The 13,758-nt window shown below is 44.6% G+C and overlaps 1 protein-coding gene across 3 annotated transcripts in view; it reads right to left on the bottom strand.

Moving 5' to 3' along the window:
* Window positions 1–10,346, bottom strand: part of FNDC4 (fibronectin type III domain containing 4) — a 57,979-nt gene extending 47,633 nt beyond the window's left edge. For 2 of the 3 annotated variants that reach the window (XM_077489372.1, XM_077489373.1), the window contains exon 1: window positions 10,100–10,345. The gene's annotated coding sequence lies outside the window, so the exon portion shown is untranslated. Of the gene's footprint in view, window positions 1–10,099 lie in introns of all 3 variants that reach the window. The other variant, XM_077489374.1, reaches the window with a different exon arrangement.
* Window positions 10,347–13,758: the final 3,412 nt, after the last annotated feature.

Below are 13,758 nucleotides of genomic sequence, written 5' to 3'. Positions count from 1 at the left end.
CTAAAAATCGCAAAAAATTGCAAATAACCTGATGTATTCCACACATATTTGTAATTCCATTTCAAGTAGTTATTTATAGTTTTTATATTTTTTAATTATATTTTTTTAATTCTAAACAATCCCCTGGAGATATTTTCTTATTTTTTTATATTTTTTATATTTTTCGTATCTTTAGCACTTTAGGTATTATTATTCTTCTTTTCTTTTGCATTTTTCGTTTCTCCCCCTGGGAATGTCATGAAATACCTCTTTTTCCCCTTCCCTTCTATTTTTAATACTACATGACTTTTCATTATATGTTCTAGGGAAATAATCAATAGGGCGAATAACATTTAGTTGCACAGGAAGCAATAGCAATCTCAGAGTGAATAGCGCAAGATGCAATATGTTGTGGTCTGTTGTCTGTTTTGTTTTTAATGTTGTTCACACCGCCGTTCGCAGGTACATATGTGAATGAAGCCGCTGCAGTACTTATGTATTAAAATTGTAAGGCGGATGTAATGTAGTATGTGCCAGCGCGTTGTCTATCTAAGACTCCGCTGTGAGGTTATTTTCCAGCATTTAATATGGCGTTGTTACGCCCGCACTTGCTCAGTATAAACTCCCTTGAGAGGTCAATTTCCAGCAACTAATATGGCGGTTTTGCGCCCACGCATGCGCAGTACAAACATTACACCCTATAATAAGAGAGAGGTGCACCAAGATGGCCGCTCCAGACGACGTACAATGACGAAACGCGTAGGGCGTGGCCTAGCATACACACTCTCTCCCACAAGGCGGCGACGGTGTTTTTACTACTTGTGACAATACGAACATTTTTATCTGCATATATGTGAGTAGCTACTTGTTTTATACAATAAAGGCATTGATTTGAAAAAAAAAAAAAAAAAATTCTTTCAATTTGATCATTTCCAAACTCTTTTCTTTTTGTGTTAAGATTTCTTTGTAATTGCAATCATTTTTTAACTGTTTTGGTTTCTTAGAAAATCTGAAAAGGTTTTTGAAGCACTTTAAAAGAAAGTTTTGTTTATGTAAAATAAATGTAAGCTAGTCAGACACTAGAAGCATTAATTCACACTGTTGCACGTCAGCACTTCTCTGCACAGCAGTTGTTTACGTCATTTTTCTATTATGTTGATTTTACTGTCATATAAGTTTTTTATTGATTTCTAAAGAATTTGTATCAATATTGTTTTCACTGTGATTCAGCAACACTAACACTTGAGAAGGTAGAATAGTGGTAACCCAGTTCACATGCGATTTTTTCATGCAATTTTCATCTATGACTAGCAAGCGATTTATTCCATCAGTATAGGAGAGCGCCGCAACTACCTCTTTATTTTCTTACAGTTTTTCCCTACTCATTCAGTTGGGACATTTTTTGGTAGTGACAGCTTTCCTTTCAAGCAATTTTGTTTGGTTTTCTTCCCACTTCTAATCACTGTCTCCATAGCGCAAACCCCACCCTCCCTTTTTTCGTATGGAAGGCTAGCCTCTAGACTAAAATGCTGGAGCGTATGGAAGGCTAGCCTCTAGACTAAAATGCTGGAGCGTATGGAAGGCTAGCAACTAGACTAAAATGCTGGAGCGTATGTAAGGCTAGGCTCTAGACTAAAATGCTGGAACATATGGAAGGCTAGCTTCTAGACTAAGATGCTGGAGCGTATGGAATGCTAGCCTCTAGACTAAAATGCTGGAGTGTATGGAATGCTAGCCTCTAGACTAAAATGCTGGAGCGTATGGAATGCTAGCCTCTAGACTAAAATGCTGGAGCGTATGGAATGCTAGCCTCTAGACTAAAATGCTGGAGCGTATGGAAGGCTAGCCTCTAGACTAAAATGCTGGAGCGTATGGAAGGCTAGCCTCTAGACTAAAATGCTGGAGCGTATGGAAGGCTAGCCTCTAGACTAAAATGCTGGAGCGTATGGAAGGCTAGCCTCTAGACTAAAATGCTGGAGCGTATGGAAGGCTAGCCTCTAGACTAAAATGCTGGAGTGTATGAAAGGCTAGCCTCTAGACTAAAATGCTGGAGCATATGGAAGGCTAGGCTCTAGACTAAAATGCTGGAGCGTATGGAAGGCTAGGCTCTAGACTAAAATGCTGGAGTGTATGGAAGGCTAGGCTCTAGACTAAAATGCTGGAGTGTATGGAAGGCTAGCCTCTAGACTAAAATGCTGGAGCGTATGGAATGCTAGCCTCTAGACTAAGATGCTGGAGCGTATGGAAGGCTAGGCTCTAGACTAAGATGCTGGAGTGTATGGAAGGCTAGCATCTAGACTAAAATGCTGGAGCATATGGAAGGCTAGGCTCTAGACTAAAATGCTGGAGTGTATGGAAGGCTAGGCTCTAGACTAAAATGCTGGAGTGTATGGAAGGCTAGCCTCTAGACTAAGATGCTGGAGCGTATGGAAGGCTAGCATCTAGACTAAAATGCTGGAGCATATGGAAGGCTAGGCTCTAGACTAAAATGCTGGAGTGTATGGAAGGCTAGGCTCTAGACTAAAATGCTGGAGTGTATGGAAGGCTAGGCTCTAGACTAAAATGCTGGAGTGTATGGAAGGCTAGCCTCTAGACTAAAATGCTGGAGCGTATGGAATGCTAGCCTCTAGACTAAGATGCTGGAGCGTATGGAAGGCTAGCATCTAGACTAAAATGCTGGAGCATATGGAAGGCTAGGCTCTAGACTAAAATGCTGGAGTGTATGGAAGGCTAGCATCTAGACTAAAATGCTGGAGCGTATGGAATGCTAGCCTGTGGACTAAAATGCTGGAGCGTATGGAAGGCTAGCCTCTAGACTAAAATGCTGGAGCGTATGGAAGGCTAGCCTCTAGACTAAAATGCTGGAGCGTATGGAAGGCTAGCCTCTAGACTAAAATGCTGGAGCGTATGGAAGGCTAGCCTCTAGACTAAAATGCTGGAGTGTATGGAAGGCTAGCCTCTAGACTAAAATGCTGGAGCGTATGGAAGGCTAGCCTCTAGACTAAAATGCTGGAGCGTATGGAAGGCTAGCCTCTAGACTAAAATGCTGGAGCGTATGGAAGGCTAGCCTCTAGACTAAAATGCTGGAGCGTATGGAAGGCTAGCCTCTAGACTAAGATGCTGGAGCATATGGAAGGCTAGCCTCTAGACTAAGATGCTGGAGTGCATGGAAGGCTAGCATCTAGACTAAAATGCTGGAGCGTATGGAAGGCTAGCCTCTAGACTAAAATGCTGGAGCGTATGGAAGGCTAGCCTCTAGACTAAAATGCTGGAGCGTATGGAAGGCTAGCCTCTAGACTAAAATGCTGGAGCGTATGGAAGGCTAGCCTCTAGACTAAAATGCTGGAGCATATGGAAGGCTAGCCTCTAGACTAAGATGCTGGAGTGTATGGAAGGCTAGCATCTAGACTAAAATGCTGGAGCATATGGAAGGCTAGGCTCTAGACTAAAATGCTGGAGCGTATGGAAGGCTAGGCTCTAGACTAAAATGCTGGAGTGTATGGAAGGCTAGGCTCTAGACTAAAATGCTGGAGTGTATGGAAGGCTAGCCTCTAGACTAAAATGCTGGAGCGTATGGAATGCTAGCCTCTAGACTAAGATGCTGGAGCGTATGGAAGGCTAGCATCTAGACTAAAATGCTGGAGCATATGGAAGGCTAGGCTCTAGACTAAAATGCTGGAGTGTATGGAAGGCTAGCATCTAGACTAAAATGCTGGAGCGTATGGAATGCTAGCCTGTGGACTAAAATGCTGGAGCGTATGGAAGGCTAGCCTCTAGACTAAAATGCTGGAGCGTATGGAAGGCTAGCCTCTAGACTAAAATGCTGGAGCGTATAAAATGCTAGCCTCTAGACTAAGATGCTGGAGCATATGGAAGGCTAGCATCTAGACTAAGATGCTGGAGTGTATGGAAGGCTAGCATCTAGACTAAAATGCTGGAGCGTATGGAAGGCTAGCCTCTAGACTAAAATGCTGGAGCGTATGGAAGGCTAGCCTCTAGACTAAAATGCTGGAGCGTATGGAAGGCTAGCCTCTAGACTAAGATGCTGGAGTGTATGGAAGGCTAGCATCTAGACTAAAATGCTGGAGCGTATGGAAGGCTAGCCTCTAGACTAAAATGCTGGAGCGTATGGAAGGCTAGCCTCTAGACTAAAATGCTGGAGCGTATGGAAGGCTAGCCTCTAGACTAAGATGCTGGAGTGTATGGAAGGCTAGCATCTAGACTAAAATGCTGGAGCATATGGAAGGCTAGGCTCTAGACTAAAATGCTGGAGTGTATGGAAGGCTAGCATCTAGACTAAAATGCTGGAGCGTATGGAATGCTAGCCTCTAGACTAAAATGCTGGAGCGTATGGAAGGCTAGCCTCTAGACTAAAATGCTGGAGTGTATAAAATGCTAGCCTCTAGACTAAGATGCTGGAGCGTATGGAATGCTAGCCTCTAGACTAAAATTCTGGAGTATATCGAAGGCTAGCACACCTCAGATCAGCACTGGACAGCTCCCAGTATTATTACATTATATCTACAGTGCCTTGAAAAAGTATTCATACCCCTTTAAATTTTCCACATTTTGTCATGTTACAACCAAAATCGTAAATGTATTTTATTGGTATTTTATGTGATGGATCAACACAAAGTGGCACATAATTGTGAAGTGGAAGGAAAATTATAAAATGTTTTTCAACATTTATTTTTACAAATAAATATGTGAAAAGTGTGGGGGGCATTTGTATTCGGCCCCCTTTTACTCTAATACCCCTAACTAGAATCTAGTGGAACCAATTGCCTTCAGAAGTCACCTAATTAGTAAATAGAGTCCACCTGTGTGTAATTTAATCTCAGTATCAATACAGCTGTTCTGTGAAGCCCTCAGGTTTTTTAGAGAACCTTAGTGAACAAACAGCATCATGAAGGCCAAGGAACACACCAGAAAGGTCAGGGATAAAGTTGTTGAGAAGTTTAAAGCAGGGTTAAATTATAACAAAATATCCCAAGCTTTGAAGCTCTCACAGAGCTCTGTTCAATCCATCATCTGAAAATGGAAAGAATATGGTACAACTGCAAACCTACCAAGACATGGCCGTCCACCTAAACTGACAGGCCGGGCAAGGAGAGCATTCATCAGAGAAGCATTCAAGAGGCCCATGGTAACTCTGGAGGAGCTGCAGAGATCCACAGCTCAGGGGGGAGAATCTGTCCACAGGACAATTATTAGTCGTGCTCTCCACAAATCTGGTCTTTATGGAAGAGTGGCAAGAAGAAAGTCATTGTTGAAAGAAAGCCATAAGTAGTCCCGTTTGCGGTTTGTGAGAAGCCATGTGGGGGGGACAAAGAAAACATGTGGAAGAAGGTGCTCTGGTCAGGTGAGAAGACAAATTGAACTTTTTAGACTAAAAGCAAAACGCTATGTGTGGCGGAAAACTAAACACTGCACATCACCCTGAACACACCATCCCCACTGTGAAACATGGTGGTGGCAGCATCATGTTGTGGGGATGCTTTTCTTCAGCAGGGACAGGGAAGCTGGTCAGAGTCGATAGGAAGATGGATGGAGACAAATACAGGGAAATCTTAGAAGAAAACCTGTCAAAGTCTGCAAAAGACTTGAGACTGGGGAGGAGGTTCACCTTCCAGGAGGACAATGACCTGAAACATACAGCCAGATCTACAATGGAATGGTTTAGATCGGGATCTCCAAACTATGGCCCTCCAGTTGTTCAGTAACTACAATTCCCATCATGCCTCATTATGTCTGTGAATGTCAGAGTTTTGTAATGCCGCATGGGATGTGTATTTCCGCAATGGCTGTAGGGCCATAGTTTGGAGATCCCTGGTTTAAATCAAAGCATATTCATAGGTTAGAATGGCCAAGTCAAAGTCCAGACCTAAATCCAATTGAGAATCTGTAGCAAGACTTGAAAATTGCTGTTCACAGACGCTCTCCATCCAATCTGACAGAGCTTGAGATATTTTACAAAGAAGAATGGGCAAAAATGTCCCTCTCTAGATGTGCAAAGCTGGTAGAGACATCCCCAAAAAGACTTACAGCTGTAATTGCAGAGAAAGGCGGTTCTACAAAGTATTGACTCCGGGGGGCGCCATACAAATGTACCCCACACTTTTCACATATTTCAATGTAAAAACAAATTGAAAACCATTTATCATTTTCCTTCCACTTCACAATTATGTGCCACTTTGTGTTGGTCCATCACATAAAATCTCAATAAAAAACATTTAAGTTTTTGGTTGTAACCTGACAAAATGTGGAACATATCAAGGGGTGTGAATACTTTTTCCAAGGCACTGTACACACTGTCACATTATACCAGACCTCAGATCAGCACTGGACAGCTCCCTGCGTTGTTACATTGTATCCACACACTTCATATTGTATCACACCACAGATCAGTATGGAGCGGTTGAGAAGTATTAGATGTACAACCACCAACATGCCCGGGTACAGCACTTTTCAGCCGATGGCACATGATGGCACCCCTAGAGGCACCGCTTCAAATGTTGGCAAACAACATTTCACAAAACATTTCAATGGTGGATTTACTAATTGTGTTCCAGGGGAGGAGGACTAGATCTCTAAGAGCCAAGAAAGAAAGTCTAGAGATCCGAGGCGTCTGTCCACCGCTCAGCTCGGTGTGACGATCCCTCTTCTTCTATTTCTACAATCAGGAGATGACCTACGATAAAACCACACACACACACACACACACACACACACACACACACACACACACACACACACACACAGCATATGCAAGCATGTACATACACACATACAGACATACTGTACACATAATACACACACACAGCATATGCAAACATGTACACACGCAATCACACAATGAGAGACACACACACACACACACACACACACACACACACACACACACACAGCATATGCAAACATGTACACACGCAATCACACAATGAGAGACACACACACACACACACACACACACACACACAGCATATGCAAGCATGTACATACACACATACAGACATACTGTACACATAATACACACACACACACACACACACACTGTACACATAATACACACAGCATATGCAAGCATGTACATACACACATACAGACATACTGTACACATAATACACACACAGCATATGCAAACATGTACACACGCAATCACACAATGAGACACACACACACAGTCTCTATACACAGAACAATCACACACTGCCGTTGTATGTTTGTTTTTTTCCTCCATAAATAAAACTCTTCCACATCCTGTCCTGATAGATGAATCCCCCAAATAGAAGACACGACGATTTCCCGGGATCTCCTCGCCACTCATCCTGGAAATGAGGAGATTGGACGGGGATGAGCGGGGTGTTATCCGCAGCTCTGATCCGGGAGGATCCTGACATGGAGCAGATTGTTGTGTATATGTTTATTGTATGATAATGAGGAAAGATTGTATCCTCTGCTACTACTACACCAAGGAGGTGTCATCTCTTCATTACATACACACAATTCACATACACACATGTAATGGAATACACACACACACACACACACACATAATGGTATACACACACACACACACACACACATACATATAATGAAATATACACACACATAATACACACACACACACACACACACAATGGTATACACACACACACACACACACATAATGGTATACACACACACACACAATGGTATACACACACATAATGTAACTCACACATACATATAATGAAATATACACACACATAATACACACAATGGTATACACATACATAATGTAATACACACATACATATAATGAAATATACACACACATAATGGTATATACACACACACACACAATGGTATACATACACACATATAATGTAATATACACACACACATACACACACACACACACACAATATGGTATACACACACACACACACAATGTTATACACACACATAATGTAATACACACATACATATAATGAAATATACACACACACACACATAATGGAATGCACACACATTACAATATACATACACACACATCATGGAATATACACACACACACACACACACATTACAATAGGCATAAACACACACACATCATGGAATATACACACGTACGTCATGGAATATACACACGCATAATGGAATACACGCACGCACACACACTGGAATACACATAATGGAATGCACAGACACACTGGAATACACGTAAATGGAATACAAACACACTTGAATATATATATATATATATATATATATATATATATATATATATATATATATATATATATATATATATATATATATATATATATATATATATATATATACACACACACAGACACACACACACACACACACACACACACACACTGGAATACTCAACGGAATACAGACACATACAGACATACTGGAATACACACACTTGAATATATATACACACACACACACACACACTAGAATACATGTAATGGAACACATACACTGGAATATATACACACACACCATGGAATACACACACACACACACACACACACACACACACACACACTAGAATACATGTAATGGAACACATACACTGGAATATATACACACACACCATGGAATACACACACACATACACACATGTCATAGAATACACACACACTGGAATAAACACACACACACACACACAATGGAACACACACATAATGGAAAACACACACACGCACACGATTGAATATACACATATTTCACTGCAATAAAACACACACACAATTTATTACACACATAATGTAACACATACACACATAATTTTAATTTATTACACACATGTAATGTAACACACACACACACACACACACTGGAAGCGATGGGTGTCCAAGCAGTGTGGAGCCTGCTTCCATAGAGCAAGAGGTGTACAAGGATGGACAGAGGGATGGACAGAGGGGTATATAGAGGGATGGACAGAGGGATATATAGAGGGGTGAACAGAGGGGTGGACAGAGGGATATATAGAGGGATGGATAGAGGGGTGGACAGAGGGGTGGACAGAGGGATATATAGAGGGATGGACAGAGGGATGTATAGAGGGGTGGACAGAGGAATGGACAGAGGGGTATATAGAGGGGTGGACAGAGGGAAGGACAGAGGGATGTATAGAGTGGTGGACAGAGGAATGGACAGAGGGGTATATAGAGGGGTGGACAGAGGGAAGGACAGAGGGATGTATAGAGTGGTGGACAGAGGAATGGACAGAGGGGTATATAGAGGGGTGGACAGAGGGAAGGACAGAGGGATGTATAGAGGGGTGGACAGAGGAATGGACAGAGGGGTATATAGAGGGGTGGACAGAGGGAAGGACAGAGGGGTGGACAGAGGGGTATATAGAGGGATGGACAGAGGGGTATATAGAGGGATGGACAGAGGGATATATAGAGGGGTGGACAGAGGGAAGGACAGAGGGATGTATAGAGGGGTGGACAGAGGAATGGACAGAGGGGTATATAGAGGGGTGGACAGAGGGAAGGACAGAGGGGTGGACAGAGGGGTATATAGAGGGATGGACAGAGGGGTATATAGAGGGATGGACAGAGGGATATATAGAGGGGTGGACAGAGGGATATATAGAGGGGTGGACAGAGGGAAGGACAGAGGGATGTATAGAGGGGTGGACAGAGGAATGGACAGAGGGGTATATAGAGGGGTGGACAGAGGGAAGGACAGAGGGGTGGACAGAGGGGTATATAGAGGGATGGACAGAGGGGTATATAGAGGGATGGACAGAGGGATATATAGAGGGGTGGACAGAGGGATGGACAGAGGGGTGGACAGGTGTTTGCTGGGCAGTACAAGCCGCAGGCCTGCAAATCCCCGACAGCTGTGTATACATCCTACACTGTACACAACAAGACCATCCTATCATACACCAGCACACACTATACAATACACCAGCAGACAATACACCAACCTCTATGCCGGCCCCTTCTGTACAGCCTGTGATGGATGTACATTCCTATAGAATACACAGATCCATGTCCAGAGGGGGATGCAGTATAATCACACACAGTCCATACATTGTATAATCACACACCGTCCATAGATTGTATATAGAGAGGATGGGGGTCTCAGTAGCTGTACTCACCCTGTGATGTTGCAGTGATTTCACCTTTTGGGGGTCACACCACCCCCAGATTCTGCATCACCGGAGAGGATCAGACAGCGGACATTCTGATTGGAGGGGGAGGGGGCTGCAGAGATCCCAGGTGCAGTGATGCAGTGTGAGGAGGAGGATGAGGATGATGAGGATGAAGATGATGGTGCAACGATAGAGAGAGATCAGTCTGCAGTGTACTGTGTATGATCATCTCTGTATGTGTGATGTCACTACCTGAGGGGGCGGGGCCAACCCAAATCCTACACCCTTCAACTGCCAGACCCCTCATCAGACCCCACATCATCATGTAACCCTTCAACTGCCAGACCCCACATCATCATGTAACCCTTCCACTGCCAGACCCCTCATCACCATGTAACCCTTCCACTGCCAGACCCCACATCACCATGTAACCCTTCCACTGCCAGACCCCTCATCACCATGTAACCCTTCCACTGCCAGACCCCTCATCACCATGTAACCCTTCCACTGCCAGACCCCTCATCACCATGTAACCCTTCCACTGCCAGACCCCTCATCACCATGTAACCCTTCAACTGCCAGACCCCACATCATCATGTAACCCTTCAACTGCCAGACCCCACATCATCATGTAACCCTTCAACTGCCAGACCCCACATCATCATGTAACTCTTCAACTGCCAGACCCCTCATCACCATGTAACCCTTCAACTGCCAGACCCCTCATCACCATGTAACCCTTCCACTGCCAGACCCCTCATCACCATGTAACCCTTCCACTGCCAGACCCCACATCATCATGTAAGCCTTCCACTGCCAGACCCTTCATCACCATGTAACCCTTCCACTGCCAGACCCCACATCATCATGTAACCCTTCAACTGCCAGACCCCTCATCACCATGTAACCCTTCCACTGCCAGACCCCTCATCACCATGTAACCCTTCCACTGCCAGACCCCTCATCACCATGTAACCCTTCAACTGCCAGACCCCACATCATCATGTAACCCTTCAACTGCCAGACCCCACATCATCATGTAACCCTTCAACTGCCAGACCCCACATCATCATGTAACCCTTCAACTGCCAGACCCCTCACCACCATGTAACCTTTCAACTGCCAGACCCCACATCATCATGTAACCCTTCAACTGCCAGACCCCACATCATCATGTAACCCTTCAACTGCCAGACCCCACATCATCATGTAACCCTTCCACTGCCAGACCCCACATCATCATGTAACCTTTCCACTGCCAGACCCCTCATCACCATGTAACCCTTCAACTGCCAGACCTCACATCATCATGTAACCCTTCAACTGCCAGACCCCTCATCAGACCCCACATCATCATGTAACCCTTCAACTGCCAGACCCCACATCATCATGTAACCCTTCAACTGCCAGACCCCTCATCAACATGTAACCCTTCAACTGCCAGACCCCTCATCAGACCCCTCATCAACATGTAACCCCTCAACTGCCAGACCCCACATCATCATGTAACCCTTCAACGGCCAGATCCCACATCATCATGTAACCCTTCAACTGCCAGACCCCTCATCAACATGCAACCCCTCAATTGCCAGACCCCTCATCAGACCCCTCATCAACATGTAACCCTTCAACTGCCAGACCCCACATCATCATGTAACCCTTCCACTGCCAGACCCCACATCATCATGTAAACCTTCAACTGCCAGACCCCTCATCACCATGTAACCCTTCAACTGCCAGACCCCTCATCACCATGTAACCCTTCAACTGCCAGACCCCACATCATCATGTAACCCCTCAACTGCCAGGCCCCTCACCATCATGTAACCCTTCAACTGCCAGACCCCTCAACATCATGTAACTCCTCAAGTGCCAGTCCCCTCATCATCATGTAACCCCTCAACTGCCAGACCCCTCATCATCATGTAACCCCTCAACTGCCAGACCCCTCAACATCACGTATCCATGCCTCACAACATTTTGAGATGGGAATGATGGACACCTAATGTATGTAGGCATAGGACACGCCCCCTGCCACACCCCCTTAAATGAGAATTAACCCAATTTTTTTTTACAAATGCAGCAATTTAGAATTTGCATGAAAGGTTTAGCACTGGGAAACACTTTTTGAAAAAATTGAGGGACAAATGAGGAGGAAAGAGGGCCAGGGGGACTTTGTTTAAAATGAGGGACAGTCCCTCAAAATCAGGGACAGTTGGGAGCTATGATGTAACCCCTCAACTGCCAGACCCCTCATCAGCATGTAACCCCTCAACAACCAGACCCTTCATTCTTTAACCCTTCAACTGCCCGACCCTTCATTAACATGTAACCCCTCAATGACCAGACCCTTCATTCTTTAACCCTTCAACTGCCCGACCCCTCATCAACATGTAACCCTTCAATGACCAGACCCTTCATTCTTTAACCCTTCAACTGCCCGACCCCTCATCAACATGTAACCCCTCAACAACCAGACTCTTCATTCTTTAACCCTTCAACTGCCCGACCCCTCATCAACATGTAACCCCTCAACGACCAGACCCTTCATTCTTTAACCCTTCAACTGCCCGACCCCTCATCAACATGTAACCCCTCAATGACCAGACCCTTCATTCTTTAACCCTTCAACTGCCAGGCTCCTCATAAAAATGTAACCCCTCAATGACCAGACCCTTCATTCTTTAACCCTTCAACTGCCAGGCTCCTCATAAAAATGTAACCCCTCAACAACCAGACCCTTCATTCTTTAACCCTTCAACTGCCAGACCCCTCATCAACATGTAACCCCTCAATGACCAGACCCTTCATTCTTTAACTCTTCAACTGCCCGACCCCTCATCAACATGTAACCCCTCAACGACCAGACCCTTCATTCTTTAACCCTTCAACTGCCAGGCTCCTCATAAAAATGTAACCCCTCAACAACCAGACCCTTCATTCTTTAACCCTTCAACTGCCAGACCCCTCATCAACATGTAACCCCTCAATGACCAGACCCTTCATTCTTTAACTCTTCAACTGCCCGACCCCTCATCAACATGTAACCCCTCAACAACCAGACTCTTCATTCTTTAACCCTTCAACTGCCCGACCCCTCATCAACATGTAACCCCTCAACGACCAGACCCTTCATTCTTTAACCCTTCAACTGCCAGGCTCCTCATAAAAATGTAACCCCTCAATGACCAGACCCTTCATTCTTTAACCCTTCAACTGCCAGACCCCTCATCAACATGTAACCCCTCAATGACCAGACCCTTCATTCTTTAACCCTTCAACTGCCAGGCTCCTCATAAAAATGCAACCCCTCAATGACCAGACCCTTCATTCTTTAACCCTTCAACTGCCAGACCCCTCATCAACATGTAACCCCTCAACAACCAGACCCTTCATTCTTTAACCCTTCAACTGCCAGACCCCTCATCAACATGTAACCTCTCAATGACCAGACCCTTCATTCTTTAACTCTTCAACTGCCCGACCCCTCATCAACATGTAACCCCTCAACGACCAGACCCTTCATTCTTTAACCCTTCAACTGCCAGGCTCCTCATAAAAATGTAACCCCTCAATGACCAGACCCTTCATTCTCTAACCCTTCAACTGCCAGACCCCTCATCAACATGTAACCCCTCAACGACCAGACCCTTCATTCTTTAACT

This window comes from Lithobates pipiens, unplaced genomic scaffold (assembly GCF_037356315.1).
Source record: "Lithobates pipiens isolate NorthernLeopardFrog02 unplaced genomic scaffold, aLitPip1_a1.2 Scaffold_18, whole genome shotgun sequence".
NCBI lineage: Eukaryota > Metazoa > Chordata > Amphibia > Anura > Ranidae > Lithobates > Lithobates pipiens.
Note: the sequence above shows the minus strand (reverse complement) of the source record. Positions and strands in the feature narration are given on the sequence as shown.